This window comes from Tiliqua scincoides, chromosome 2, assembly GCF_035046505.1.
Source record: "Tiliqua scincoides isolate rTilSci1 chromosome 2, rTilSci1.hap2, whole genome shotgun sequence".
Classification (NCBI taxonomy): domain Eukaryota; kingdom Metazoa; phylum Chordata; class Lepidosauria; order Squamata; family Scincidae; genus Tiliqua; species Tiliqua scincoides.
Genome location: NC_089822.1, coordinates 1,805,736 through 1,819,589, shown reverse-complemented (window position 1 = coordinate 1,819,589; position 13,854 = coordinate 1,805,736).

Below are 13,854 nucleotides of genomic sequence, written 5' to 3'. Positions count from 1 at the left end.
ACCATGGATTTGTCAGAAATAGATCTTGCCAGAGAAATCTCATCTCCTTTTTTGGTTGGGGCACTAGCTTCGTGGACTGTGGGGGGAAAGCTGTGGATGTAATCTCTCTTGTCTGCAGTAAAGCATTTGACAAGGTTTCTCACAACCCCTTAATCAGCAAGTTGGTAAAACAAGGGCTAGCTAAATGATACAATCATTAGGTGGATTTGCAGTTGGTTGGACAACCTTACACAGAAGTTGTGTGTCAATGGTTTCGCATCGACCTGGAGGACAGTTTTGAGTGGGGTGCCCAGGGGCCTGGGTCTTTTAACATCTTCATCAATGACTTGGATGAAGGGATGCAAGAGGGCCACATCAAATTTGAAGATGCCACCAAACTGGGAGTAGTAGTAAACACAATGAAAGACAGTAGAAGCCTTCAGGAAGACCTAGATAAAATGTAATACTGGATTGAAATAAATAAGATGAAGTTCAACAGGGACATAAGCACTTAGGCAAAAATAACCAAAAATGCAGGTGCAGAATGAGAGATACCCCAACTCTTTTAATCTTCAACATCCCAATTTAAAAGCCAGGGAAGTGTTTGTTCTTTTGGTTAAGGAAGCACCAGAAAAGCCTCAATTTCCAGGGACAGTTCGTCAGCAGTTCAAAAAGTACCTGCTGGGGTGGATTGTGTACCTTGGTATTCTTGCATGTTTGTGGACTTGACACAGCTGCTTCCTGTTCTGAGAGTCAACTTTCTGAGACTCTAGGGTGGAAGCTTAGCTGTCACGTAGAGCAACTCACAACACCATTGGTTTAACAAGGCAAACATGGGGATAAAACGGCCAATTATGAGTGATACGGACTAGAAAGTGGGTGCAGTCCCAGCTAAGTCCAGATGGAACAGGTGACCTGCACAAGCTCTTCTCAAGCTGGCTGCAGGTGCCTTGGCCTTGTGAGCAGAAAGTGAACCATGTTGGAGGCAGCAATATGTGCGGGGAGGAGGGGTAGAGAAATGTGCAGCATGTGCGTACCTGCTCCGTTTCTAAGTGCCAGCCTGTGTCCTTGAAGGTGAACCAAAGGAGTTTGGTTTTAGGAGCTGTGGAGGACGCTTGCAGAGGAGCACCACAAGTGTTTGCATTCCCGCTTGCCTGACAAAAGCCGCTGTGTCTAATTAATTACCGCAGTCATCTGACCTGGGCACAGTGCCAGTGGCCTCCTCCAGCAGCCTCTGCTTACCTGCCGCAGGCAGCTGGCCTAGCGCTGCTGGGAGCTGCTTTGCAATGCTGTTAACACAGTGTATTTAGAAGTCATCTTGTTCCTAATGGGAGTCACAGCTTTATTCCTCCCTCCCTCTCCCTCTCCGCATCTAAATTGTCAAATTTATTTTTAAAGGCCCATTTGTAATTAATCTTTACACGACCTGAAGGAATTGAGATTCTGCTCCCGCTTCCGACCTCCAGCTTCCGACCAGAAACATGCCTTCTGTGTAAACCCCCCCAGGGTGCAGAAAGGCATTTTGTGGCTGTGAAGCACCAGTGGGGGGAGGGAGGGAGGAGGTGGCTGCCTTCGCTCTCAGTGCAGGCACTGATTCTTCATTTGACCTTGGCTGGTGCCTGGCCAGGCAGGAATGCATCCTGCCAGGGTGGCTCAAGCGGTAGATTTGCTGGGGTGCAGATGGATGGTTTTAATGGCAACTTAATTACTGTACCAACGAATCCTGGTCAGCCCATTTTGGAAGAATTATTGCAGAAGGGGAGGGTCTAGATTTCTCTCTTCCATCCACCCCTCCCTACCCCAGTTTTGGACCCGGAATATCCCATTAAAAAGAAAGTTTAGGTGAACCGATGCAGCTGGCAGTGCTCAAAAGTCAGGAGGATTAATGTGATGAGCGGCTGAATGGCACCTTGGTGATTTAGAGTTGTTTCTGCCATTACAATGGGCAGGAGGTCTGGTCTAGAGGGTAGAGCCTCCGTCTGCTTGAAGATAACATCCACAAGGTCGCCAGCTCGAGGCCACCGGCACCGTGCGACCTTGAAGCAGCTGACAAGCTGAAGCCGAGCTATTCCATCTACTCCGAGTGTGGGAGGATGGAGGCCAGAATGGGAAGCCAGATCGGAATGAAACACCTTGAATGTATTAGTTCTTGAAAGAAAGAACCTTCTCTGAAATTGTAAAAATCCCTATTTAAATAGGGATTTAGATAAAGCCTGCCTATGTAAACCGCCTTGAATAAAGTCTTGAATAAAGACCAAGAAAGGCGGTATATAAATAACTATTATTATTATTATTATTGTTATTATTACAATGTACCTGAGTGGAAAGCGCATCCACGTGTGGGAGCAGTAGGAAATAAGAGCCTCCCATAGACTGCTATTCAACGTCAGTGTGGCAAAAGATGTGTGAGTGTGAGTCATACCAAGTTCTGATCTTTGCCTAGTAACCCTGGACTTGCTGGAACTGCCCTTCTCTAGGATGTTCCTCAGCTTGGCTTTTGGCCTGCCACTAATACTTAATAATAATAATAATGCTCCACATTTGTGTAGTGCTTCACATGCATTGCCTTTGGGTAAGCCTTATCTCTATTTTGCAGATGAAAGGACTGAGGTTGAGGTCCCCACCTGTGAGTTTGACCCAGGGAAGTCCTGATTCTGGAGGCTGCATCAGATCGTGGTCACTTGCTACTTGTTTTGATCTATTCACTGATCTGCTTGAATAGAGACCAGAAGCATTTCTAGGAGATGCAGGGGGGTGCAGGCCACACCAGGTGATGATGCGCACAGGGGGGTGACACCACTACTGGCCAAAATTTTTTAAATCTTGGTATTTTTGAATACCATCATGTTATATATCATTTGGTGCATAATTTCATGCAGAATGCAATGACACAAACCATGTTGAAATATCTCTATTCTATCAATAGTTATAGCCAAAAACCAGCAGGGGTGGGGCGATGATGCATCACCATACCCACCCTCAAAAATGCCTCTGCTTTGCTCCTGTTGCCTAGAATGGCTCCGGAGGGGTAGGGGAGGTGCTGCTTGCACACTGCAGTGAGGCTCCCTGCAAAACGTAGTGCTTTGCACCCACTCTAGCTACGTCACTGTAGACACCTAACATTCCTGTCTCTTGGAGGGCCATTGAGCATGCTCAGCCTTTGTCAGACATGGAGATTTCCTTTTCTTTTGATTTACGAATGTCGGTAGTGCTTCTGCATACCTGGAACTTTCTGGTCAATGCTTTCATTCAAGGCACCACTAGAACCAAGCTCAGGGGCTGGCAGGCTGGGGTGAGTTTTGTGCCTGGGATGTGCCTGTCCTTATTCTCTGCCTGACTCCCTCTCAGCCCCAAGACCAGAAAAAGCCTTTTGCAGGAAGAAGTGTGAGCATGGAGAGGCACTGGAGATCCGGAGGGTTCTGGCAGCCTCCTGTGGTGACCATAAAGCAAAAGTGCACAGAACTCACTAGACTGGGATGATTGAAATTCTAGGAGACTCCTGTAGGTAGTTGGAATTGCAACTCCCATGCTGCCGATGGGAGAAGAAAGGGAAAGCAGTGTGGTATAAAATATAAAATATATTTTTTGAAAAGAAAACCTAAACTCTCTTAAACCTTCTAGCTCGGTGCACACTTTTTAGCACCAGGCCCCACTTTTTAAAATGACAGTCTATTGCAACCCACTAGACCAAAAAGAAAAATAGAAAGAAGTAATATTTCATTTATTAATAATTAATTTAATATTAATTATATTAATTCATATTAATAATTAATATTAATTACCAATAATCAGGACCCTGAAGTCCCAAGGCTGCTAGAGACCTTACATATAGAATGTAACTATAGACATGTGCTACATTCTGCCTAGAAATGAAGTTGAAGGACTGTTCTCCCAAACCTTAATACAGGTCCAGCCTATTTATACACAGATGTTTTATACACGAATTTGACTCAACACGAATGGCCCCTGCAAATGAGAAGGAATGTGCTGATCCCTGGAGAAGGGGAAAAATGCACCCCTTTAAAATCAGTTTAAAAAACTCAACAGTCCTTTAACAGTAGCCTCCTTAATGAGAGAGAGAGAGAGCAGCTGGCTGACAATCTATCAATCCTCTCTCAAGTCGACCCCACCCTTCCCCCTGAACACATGAAAGAAAGGTGATCACTTTGTATTGGTGAAGGGAGGGGCTGAGCAAAGCTCAGTGAGGATGGCTGATTGATGGATTGTCTTCTTAATGACTCTTATCTTACATCACAAAGGTCAACAAGGCTGTTTTTAAATCACTGGAGCAAAGAAACTTTGTTTTTTAAATTGATTTGCTATAGTGCATTTAGTGCAACCCAATACTTTGCAGTTGTACTCAGAAGTAGTCCCATTTGCACTGGTCATTCAATGAGGCTTCCTCCTCCCCCCCCCCCCAACAGAGCTCAGCTCACAGCAGCCATGCAATTGGAAAGCATGATCTCTATGAACCTCCCCCCACTGCTTCCCTGCCTTCTTGATCCCTGGGCTTCTCCAGCTAATCCTAAGGCAAGAACCCCCTTGGGCTCTCCCTCCTGCTGTCCCTCATCCAAAGAAACAAACCAGACCACCCATCCTTCATCCAATGACCATTGGACTTGCTCCCAGCTCCCTCCTCCTGCTCAGATGCAAAAGCAAACATTACCTGCCTCCTGGCTGGAACTTCCCTGCTGCTCACCCAGTCTGAATGATGGCCCCATGAGGTTTTTCACACAGCAAAAACAGTAAGCAAGTGCACCCAGACACAGGCAGACTTGAGTCTGCATGTGTGGGGATGAGTGCCAGGTCAAGGAGCCCCTGGCTCTAGTGTTTTGCCAAGACTTCCACATGCACAACTCAAGTGTAAATGAGTCAGCGAAAACACTGATTTTCAGTGTTTCATCAACCTGACTCGAGTTCCCATCCCTGATCACATGTGTATTCAATTAAAATGGTGATGGGATGGTCTTTGTTGCTGTGAATGTACAAATAATTGTGCACCTTTGTAACAGTGTACACAACTTTATATCTAATCTAGGCACTAGGCAATTGCTTGTTAATTAAAGAGAAAAGAAATACAGGCAGCTGCTGATTAAATAATCCGCATGTTCTGAATCTGCAGGGGAGGGCCTACCTAAGGGCCTACCTGGACCCTCTGAACAGGACAGGAGTTGTTTTCCAGTTGCCTTTGGAGGTTGTAAGGGTCCTGAAATCTGTGGATTCAATTATCCCCAGATTTCAGCATCACTGGGGGTTCCAGGAATGGAACCCCCATGAATACTGATGGCCAACCTTTATATCTGAACTAGAAGCTGCTTGCGTATGAGTGCATAATTGCGCCCAGGGACCCCAGGGGAGCAGCTGGTTCCCCAACAAAGCAAATGAGGGGCCATGAGATCTATTGTGAGAATTGCAAAAATGAGTTCTGAAATGCGGTCTAAAGCAGCAATCCACAAACTTCTTTGTCTCCACAGCTCTTTGCACTCCTAAGTGGAGTCTCAGGGAGTTCTGCTGGTGCATGTTCAGAGTCATGGGGAACCCTGGAGCATCAGCCACATGTGCGGAGTGGTGTGGGGCAGAGCAGAAGGTGTCCCCGTGATGTGGTTTGTGGAAACCCTGAAAGGGTCTCAGGAAGCCCTGGGGCTCTGTAATGTCCATGGTGGGCGGAGATCCTGCCCCTTGGGGTGTGCCCATGCATGGGGGGCTTACCCTGTCAATGAGAGTTGGTCATCTGCGGAAAAAAGGACGGGAGGCAGACACAGCTGTTTTGCACAGTCGGTTTACTTGCGTCAGCCGCTTGACATTCATGGGGCCTGTTACGGCACAGGCCCCTTTGCTTTACACAGACTTGTGCCGTCGGCGCATGAAAGGCTTGTTCCCCATTCCTCCCTGGCCCCTTGAGGATTTGGGCAGAGCTCTCTGGCTGGTGCCTGTTGGCCAGGGGTATGGGTTCCCGATGACCGCCATGCTGTTGTCCAGGGTCAGCTTAGCTGTCCTCGGGAGGACCCCAGGTACTTCTGGGCTTGCCCCCCGATCAGCCGGCCTCCAGTGGAGGTAGTTGGCTCCAAGTCCTCGGGTCTGTACCTTCGCTCCTCTGGACGTCCCACCCAGGGCCCAGGTGAGTCTAGGATCAGGGAGCTCCCAGCCCCTCTCTCCAGGGTTGATGTAAGCAAAGTTCCTTTTGGGGCCTGGCTAACCTGCATAAGGCCAGGGTTGCTACCCCCTCTGGCCTTCCTGTCGATCCTACTCCCACCTGGAGAGGAGTGACTTCTCCCTAGGCTGCCCAGCTTCCTTATGAGGCCAGTCTCTGGCTGGGCCAGCCCCACCCCTTCTGGCCACGTGGCTGCTCCCAGGAGGCACTAGGCTCTACTCCCAGGGAGGTGTCCTTCCTGGGACCCAAGTCCTGACGGTGCTTAGGTCTTACTGCTGAGGTTGCCCCTACTCCTGAGGAGTTCCTGGCCACCTGGGCTGGGCCCGGGTGACAGGCTCCTAGGAGCAGGCTCTGAAAAACACTGGTCCAAAAAGCATTTATTTGTTATTTGTCAAGCATACGGACAGGTGCTTGGGCAAGAGCACCACTCACAGATGAATGTCCAATACAGAAACAGACACATGTCAACAGAAAATTGCACTTCATTTTCAGGAAGCTGTAGTTGTGCTTGATTCTTCACATAGTTTCAATGACTGCCTGTGTCCTTCACTGTCTTGTTCTAACCCAAGAACATGTTGACAAGTCTTAATCTTGGTCCCAGTGATTGAGGAAGTAGCACGTCCCCAGAAAGTGTATGAAAACATATCAAGGACCTCTGGCAAGAGGATGCTTTGGCAGGTACAATGCATGAAACCATCAAGTTTCTTACCCATCTGTCAATGTAAGAAAGAAAAACGTTAATAATATGTAAGAGAAAATGATTCATTTTAAAGTCTACTGGTGTTCGGTCTTTCTTTTAAACGGATCAGGGCATGCCACAAGGAGAGCACAGGCAGTTTAGAACAAGAAGATGGGATTAACTCTCACATAGGCAAAATTAGGCATATTTTTTAAATGGCATGCCAGTTTTCAAATTTCTGCACAGACTAGCAGCAGAGGCCCCAGGCAGAGAGAGGCTTGCTTGACCCTGCCATCCAAGATCTTTTACTTATTTGTTCTTTGCATCATGGCAATTGAGGAGATATCCATGGGGTACCCAAACAGCCTGGCACAGATCATTCTAGGCCTGTGCTGCTTCAGCAAAGTGGCTGCAGCCCGTGTTTGTAGCCAGCACCATCAGGACCAAGCCTGCATCAGCCATGCCAAGAAGTCTTGCTCCTTCCATGAATGAAACTGGGAGGAGGGCAGGAGTGCACCAATGCACTCTGCTTCTGAGGGCATGGACAGCTGTAGCTTCTTCCTCAGGAACCTGACTTCTTTAATAGGCCCGTGTAGGGCCCAAGGGGTTGAAAATCCCAAGGAAAGAGCAGAGAGTACCAGGCAATGGCCAATGAAAGGGATTGTCTGCAGAGAACGGGAAGGCACAGCCTTGCCGGGGTCCTCATGCTCTGCTGAATGCTCTGCTCTGCCTTGAGAGTGCCATGCTCCCCACATCCCAATCTGGTTCTTGCTGACATGTTGCCTGCCATGCAGATGATTGGTTCACAGATTGCCAGGCAACTGCAGCACAGCTGACAACATCACGTGAATGATGCCATATCACTCAGCACTTCAAGTCATAGGTGTGGATGCCGAGGAGTATGGCTGGGGTGCATACGGCGGAAAGTGCCATGTGCTCATTGTATGTGAACAGGCTTGCCAATTGCCTGTTGGGGGTGGGGGCCATCCTACCTTGCCAAGACCCCCGGGGTGCAGAGCCTCCAGTTTCACTTCCAGGCAGGCCTCCATCCTGGCCCTCCTAGTTTAGAGATGCGCAGCCAGGCAAGTTGGCTTTGCCTCCCCCGACATTTCACAGATGAAACGGGGAGCTCTTGGCCAAACTCTTCTTCTGCCGACAAGAACAGCTGCCTGAGCAGGCACCTGATCATCGGCTGCCTTGGAAGAGTTCTTGTGAAATCCCACTGGCTCTGAGATGCTGCTGTCGGGTTGTTGGCAGTGGGAACATATTTCCATGTGGAATATTTTTGCCAGGGATAGAAGAGCTCCACTGGCTGCAGGTCCCTTTCTGAGCACAATCAAAAGTGCTGGCGCTTGCTTTGAACGCCCGTGGCCTGGGACTGCCTGGGCATCTGGTGGGCCACCTGTTCCCACATGAACCTGAGTGTAGGATCAGATGGTTCTCCTTTGGAGGCGGTGGCTGGACCCAAAGTTCTCTGCAGAGATCTGAACATTGGGGTGTGTGAAACTTGCACCACAACTGCCATGCCCACCTTGTTTCGCCACTGCCAGCTTTGGGACCGCCCTGCTCCTCCCCTTGGTGGTGAATGTGCTGCTCCTCTGGTCAACTGATAGCTTCGCCACCCCCTGGAAGTCCCCTGGGAATGATGTTGGGTGACAATGCAGTGCCATTCTGGGGGGGGGGGGGAGAGAAGAAATAGATGCCACGAGCCATTCCAGAGTGGCAACCATGGGGCAACCTTTCCTCGTGTTCAGCATTTGAATCTGCGGACAGTGATGGAGAACTGTATTTTGTGAGCACAGCAGCAGTGGGCACAGGCTGGCCAGTGTTGCACTTTGGGTGCAATGCCTCCTGCAGTGTATTCTCCAGACACCTGAGACCCTTCACTTGTCCTCGATAAGGTGTGTACCCCTTTCTGAAACCTCCTCCTTTCCTCACCTGTTCTCTCTCTTCCACCCCCCTCCCCAACCATTGCAGGGGAAGGATGCAGGCTCCTAAGCTCCATCTTTCCTAACGGTGGACAGCCATTGGGACCCCCACCTCCCACACACATATACAAGAAGTCCTCTGACCCATAAGTAGTAGGAGCCTCTGACACTTGGGAAACTGTAAGCAAAATATCTCCTTGGGAACCTTCACAGCCTTCACTCTGGTGACTTCTCTGTGGACAGTAGCAAACTGACTGGGATGGTGGAATTCCCCAGGGGCAAAAGACTCTGCTGCTGATTCCTCTGCTTGCCAGAAGTCCCAGAGTCCCCTTTTCCAGCAGCCAGCACTCTCATCCCCTCCCCCTGTTGACAGGAAGGCTACCACCTCTGCTAAAATGTGCCTCACTTTATTTTTGGTGGCTTTTAGTGGTGTTGCCTGCCAAACCCAGTAATCTGTAAATGTGGCCCATTGTTGAAGGCTTTTCTCAGCCTGCTAGCCACACGCAGCCCTCCTGGCTCAGCAGTCACCTGGGCTACTGAAGCTGGCAGGAGGGCCAGTGGACCTTGGAGGTGAAGGCTCTCCCTTGAGGTCAACATTTTAGCTCCTTTTCAGCGCTCTGGAATGTTTCATCTCCAGTGAGTATGGCTGCACTTCTTGTGGGACGGCTGCAGCTCAAGCGCCTGCATAGTACCAGGCACATTCTGGGCAGGCAGCTTTGGGTGCTGCCCATAGAAGGGGCCTCTAATTGCCAGATGCAGTGGGGGGGGGGGTCACCTGGACGCAGTTGTGTCTTGTTGTCTTGTGTGCTTCCTGCAGCATCTGGTGGGCCACTGTGAGATACAGGAAGCTGGACTAGATGGGCCTTTGGCCTGATCCAACGGGGCTGTTCTTATGTTCTTAACTACAATTCCCAGGAAGCCTTGCAGGTCTCTTGTTACCTGGTGTGCTCCCTGGGGCATTTGGTGGGCCGCTGTGAGATACAGGAAGCTGGACTAGATGGGCCTATGGCCTGATCCAACGGGGCTGTTCTTATGTTCTTAACTACAATTCCCAGGAAGCCTTGCAGGTCTCTTGTTACCTGGTGTGCTCCCTGGGGCATTTGGTGGGCCACTATGAGATACAGGAAGCTGGACTAGATGGGCCTTTGGCCTGATCCAACAGGGCTGTTCTTATGTTCTTAACTACAATTCCCAGGAAGCCTTGCAGGTCTCTTGTTACCTGGTGTGCTCCCTGGGGCATTTGGTGGGCCACCGTGAGATACAGGAAGCTGGACAAGATGGGCCTTTGGCCTGATCCAGCAGGGCTCTTCTTATGTTCTGAGGGAATCTTGTGCCTTCTGGCCACCTGTGACATGCCAATGTTCTTCTCCACAAAAGGCCACATGGGAACCAGGCAGGACCAGTGTCCAGGGTCCCAGGCGCATGGCAGCACATGGAACCGCTTTGACAGCAGTGGCTGGTCCACGCTTGGGCTGTGGAAGCTTCCCCCGTGGCCCTGGCAGGCATCTCTGTCAGTCCTGCTCTGCAACATGTCGCTTTGTTTGCTTGTTAGCAAATTACATGATGATCAGGGAGCTTTAGAAATAACTCCCTGGAGCTCACACACCTCTGGACAGTAATTGAGTTCATCTCCTGGCAGGGCTGCTCAATGTAATTAGACTCGGAGGACTGCAGCAGGAGCGAATGTATTAGGGATCAACTTATTTTATTAAGCAGCAGATTAACAGGTATCCATAGTACAAAAGCTCTGATGTGGTGGCAGCAAACGCTTTGCTTGCTATTCCAGCCGTCCACTTAGGAGAGCCTGCCTTAATCCAGGGAGCCTCTTCAGTCTGCTTCCAAAGCCTGGAGGGCTCTTCCCTCTCTGCAGTCTCAGGGACACGATCCCTCCATCTTTTCTGGCACAAGCTTGGTTCCACTCTGCTCCTACTTCTCTTGCCTCAGAGGGAGGTTAGGGGTGTCTTTTGGAAAATGGTTAGGGGCATGGCCAGTGCCAGGCCCTGGGGCACAAACCATAAAAGGGCCTGGGTCTCCTGTGCCCCCCTCCCCCACAAATGGTTGGCAACCTTCCTGCCCACCAACTTACTGGTCCAGGTGGCAATGGGAGAACATCCCCAATGGCCAATGGGTGGAAGGCAGAGGAACTGTCAGCACAAATTTCATGTACCAGCTCTCCCCAAGGCAGAACTACCATTTGGGAGAATGTCTTCAAACCCCCCCCCCCCACACCTATTAGCTGGTGAGGAAGAAGCAGGGTGGAAGTGAACATGTGCTTCCGCGGTCTCTTCCAAAGTGTGGGGGGACAGCCCCACTGCCAACTAGGAGAAACACCCCCTAGACCAGCAAAGAGGAGGAGGGGAAGTGCGATGGCTTCCACCCCCTCTCTTCCTCATTCGTCGATGGGGAGGGCAGAGTGCAGACAGCAATCCAGAGGACAAGAACGGGAGTCTGAGCAGGACTTGAGGGTGTCTCTAGTTTGGAGTTTTGGAGGGGGTGATGCAGCGAAAGAGAGTCCAGTAGATGTTCTTATGTTCTTATTTCTAGAACAGAAGGCTGGAGAAGGTGGCTGCAAGGGGCCAGTGATGCTGCTCTTCCCCATTCCTCCCTTTCTCCTCCCATCCAGGAAGTGGGAGGAGTCATGGAGGCAAGTGAGTTGACTGTGGGGGGGGGGGTCCTCTCCAGCAACCTGTTGCCTGAAGCAACTTCCTCCGTGAGCCTCCTCATGGGCTTGGCAGTGGTTTGCATCAAGTACTTACTCCTGGGTTCTCCTACAGCTTTCCAGGGTCCAGAAGGAGCCCTGCTGGATTTGCATGAGTGTGTAAATCCAGATCGCAATAATCACCCAGCAAACCGATAGTAATGAAGCTCATCATCTCTTTCTGCACGCGCAGTTAGCGTTGATTTAATAGGCCAGCGGCTCTTGTGCTGGGTTGGGCCGGATTGGCATCTGGAGCGGTAAATGAAACTCGCAATAAGTCAAGCGGTATTAAGCTTTACAGCCGCCGTATTTAAAAATGAGACACTTTCCCCAATCAATCAGAGCAAGCAGAATTGTAAATATCAAGGCAGGATCCATATTGCTTAATTAAACAGCAGCTAACGAGCAGCGTGGTTGTTGGGCTGTGATTTAGGACAAGGATTATGCAGATGGTGGGTGTGGAGGAATTTCGCAGGAAGGTAGTTGAGCGCGGAGCAGACAAAGGGGTGTGTCTCGAGTCAGTGGTTAGCTCACAAAGGCACTCGGGAGAACCAGCAGAGCGACAGTCGTGCTGAAATGTGCCCAAATGGCATCGGAATTCAAATTTGCTGAGTCGGAATATATGCCAAGGGTAAAGCGAGATGAAACATGGAGAAGGAGGAGGAGGAGGAGGAATGCACCTCAGGTGGCTTCTCCTTTTTGTCAGAAGCAGCAGTGAAGGGGCTTGATTTGAACTGGGGTCATGGGGGGGCTGATTGGGAGGTCTACCCTCCCCCTGGGCTGCTTCTCCAAGGTGCTGTAACAGCCACTTCTGTGCCAGTTTGGATTGGGGCCACAGCATGGGAAAAGGGTTGACCCCATGCTACAGCTCGGATTCAAATCCACCCCCCTCCTGTCCCAAGGTAGCTACGGTGCTTCTGCTGTTGCCTTGTGAGGCTGTCAGTGTGGTCTGACACACAGCTGTTGTTCCTGGGAGTCTGCCAGGTAAGCTGGAGCAAGGTCAGTCTCATGGCGTTCCACTTGGACTGATGGCAGGGAAGCTTCAGGCCCCATCCGGAGAAGGCCCAACCTGGGCTCTTCAGAGCCACTGCCTGCACCCCACGCCGGCTGGCTGGCTCTGGAGCAGCCTCACCTTCCTTCTGCCTTTGGGGAAATGCTGTGACTGGCCACACCTTGCTCAGCTCAGCAGATTTTAACCTGTGAGCAGGTCACATCCTGGGAGCTTCCTGACCCTGGAATCAGCAACGTTGTCAGTGACCCACAAGAGGCACTGTCACTCAGCTTGCGGCACTGATTGCATTGTGGACTGAATCCAGGCATTGTCTGGGGAAGGAGACCCAGGGCCCTGGAGCAATCAGGGCATCCTCTGCCACACTCTCAGCAGGGTGCAAAAGAACAGAGGCACCTATCTTGAAGTGGAGGTGGGCCTCTCTCCTTCCTGACCCCTGATGAGCTCATTCCACCATAGCCTCTCCCTTGCCAATGGGCATTCAGGGGAGAAGAAGCAGGGTCACAGACCCTCATGTTGTCCAGTCGGTTTTCCACCTTTTTCCTATTCTCACTTCTGTTGCTGCTGTTTGTGAATTGCTCTGAGACCTTCAGTGTTGGGTCAAGCCCCCCCCCCATTCCCTCTGCTACCCAAGAAAAGTGGTGCCAGCTGGCACCCAGAGCGTACCCCAGACTGCTCTCTTCTCTCCTGCCATTCTCCCTTCTCCCCCACACTCTCTGCATACTGCTGCTCCAGTGCCTGCTGAGTTGCCTTGCAGTGAATTTCCCCCCAAGAAAGCAATCTCAACTCTCTTGCCTTCCTTCCTTCCTTGGGAACAGCAAAGGCTCTTGTTGGCCCACAAACTGCCACCTTCTTCTGTGCCAAATTGATGGCATGCTTAGTGTGTCTATTGTTTTTCCTTTGGTGTGTGAAAATGTGAATGTGTGCGTGAGTCTAGGACTCTTTACAGCCCGGTCCTATCCCCCGCTGGTTTGAAGGATCTATGGCCACCAGGACAACCTCCGCCATATCTGGTGCCCAGGTAGGGGACGAAGGGAAAAGTTCTTGATGGCTTTGTTGGCCAAGTGATAGAAACGTATATTGTACTGACCGGTTTAGATTCATATTCAGTAGGCAGGTCTGGCAAGCTAGGAGCCTGTTCAACATTATACATGTCACAAACAACCCCTTGCAATCTTGGCCCTGAAAGTCCAAAATCCAGTTGACTGCTTCCACTTGCTGCTTCCACTGCTTCCTCTTCTTGGGAACCACAGTTTCAAGGACGGATTTGGGGTGAACATCCGTTACACAACTGGAGCCTTTATATGCTGAATGAATGAATATGTGAACCCAGAATCCGTTGTCTTTGTGAATCACATGGTGGGTGATACATTGTTGCTGCCAAGAGAGATAAAGTGGGGTTTCCCCATC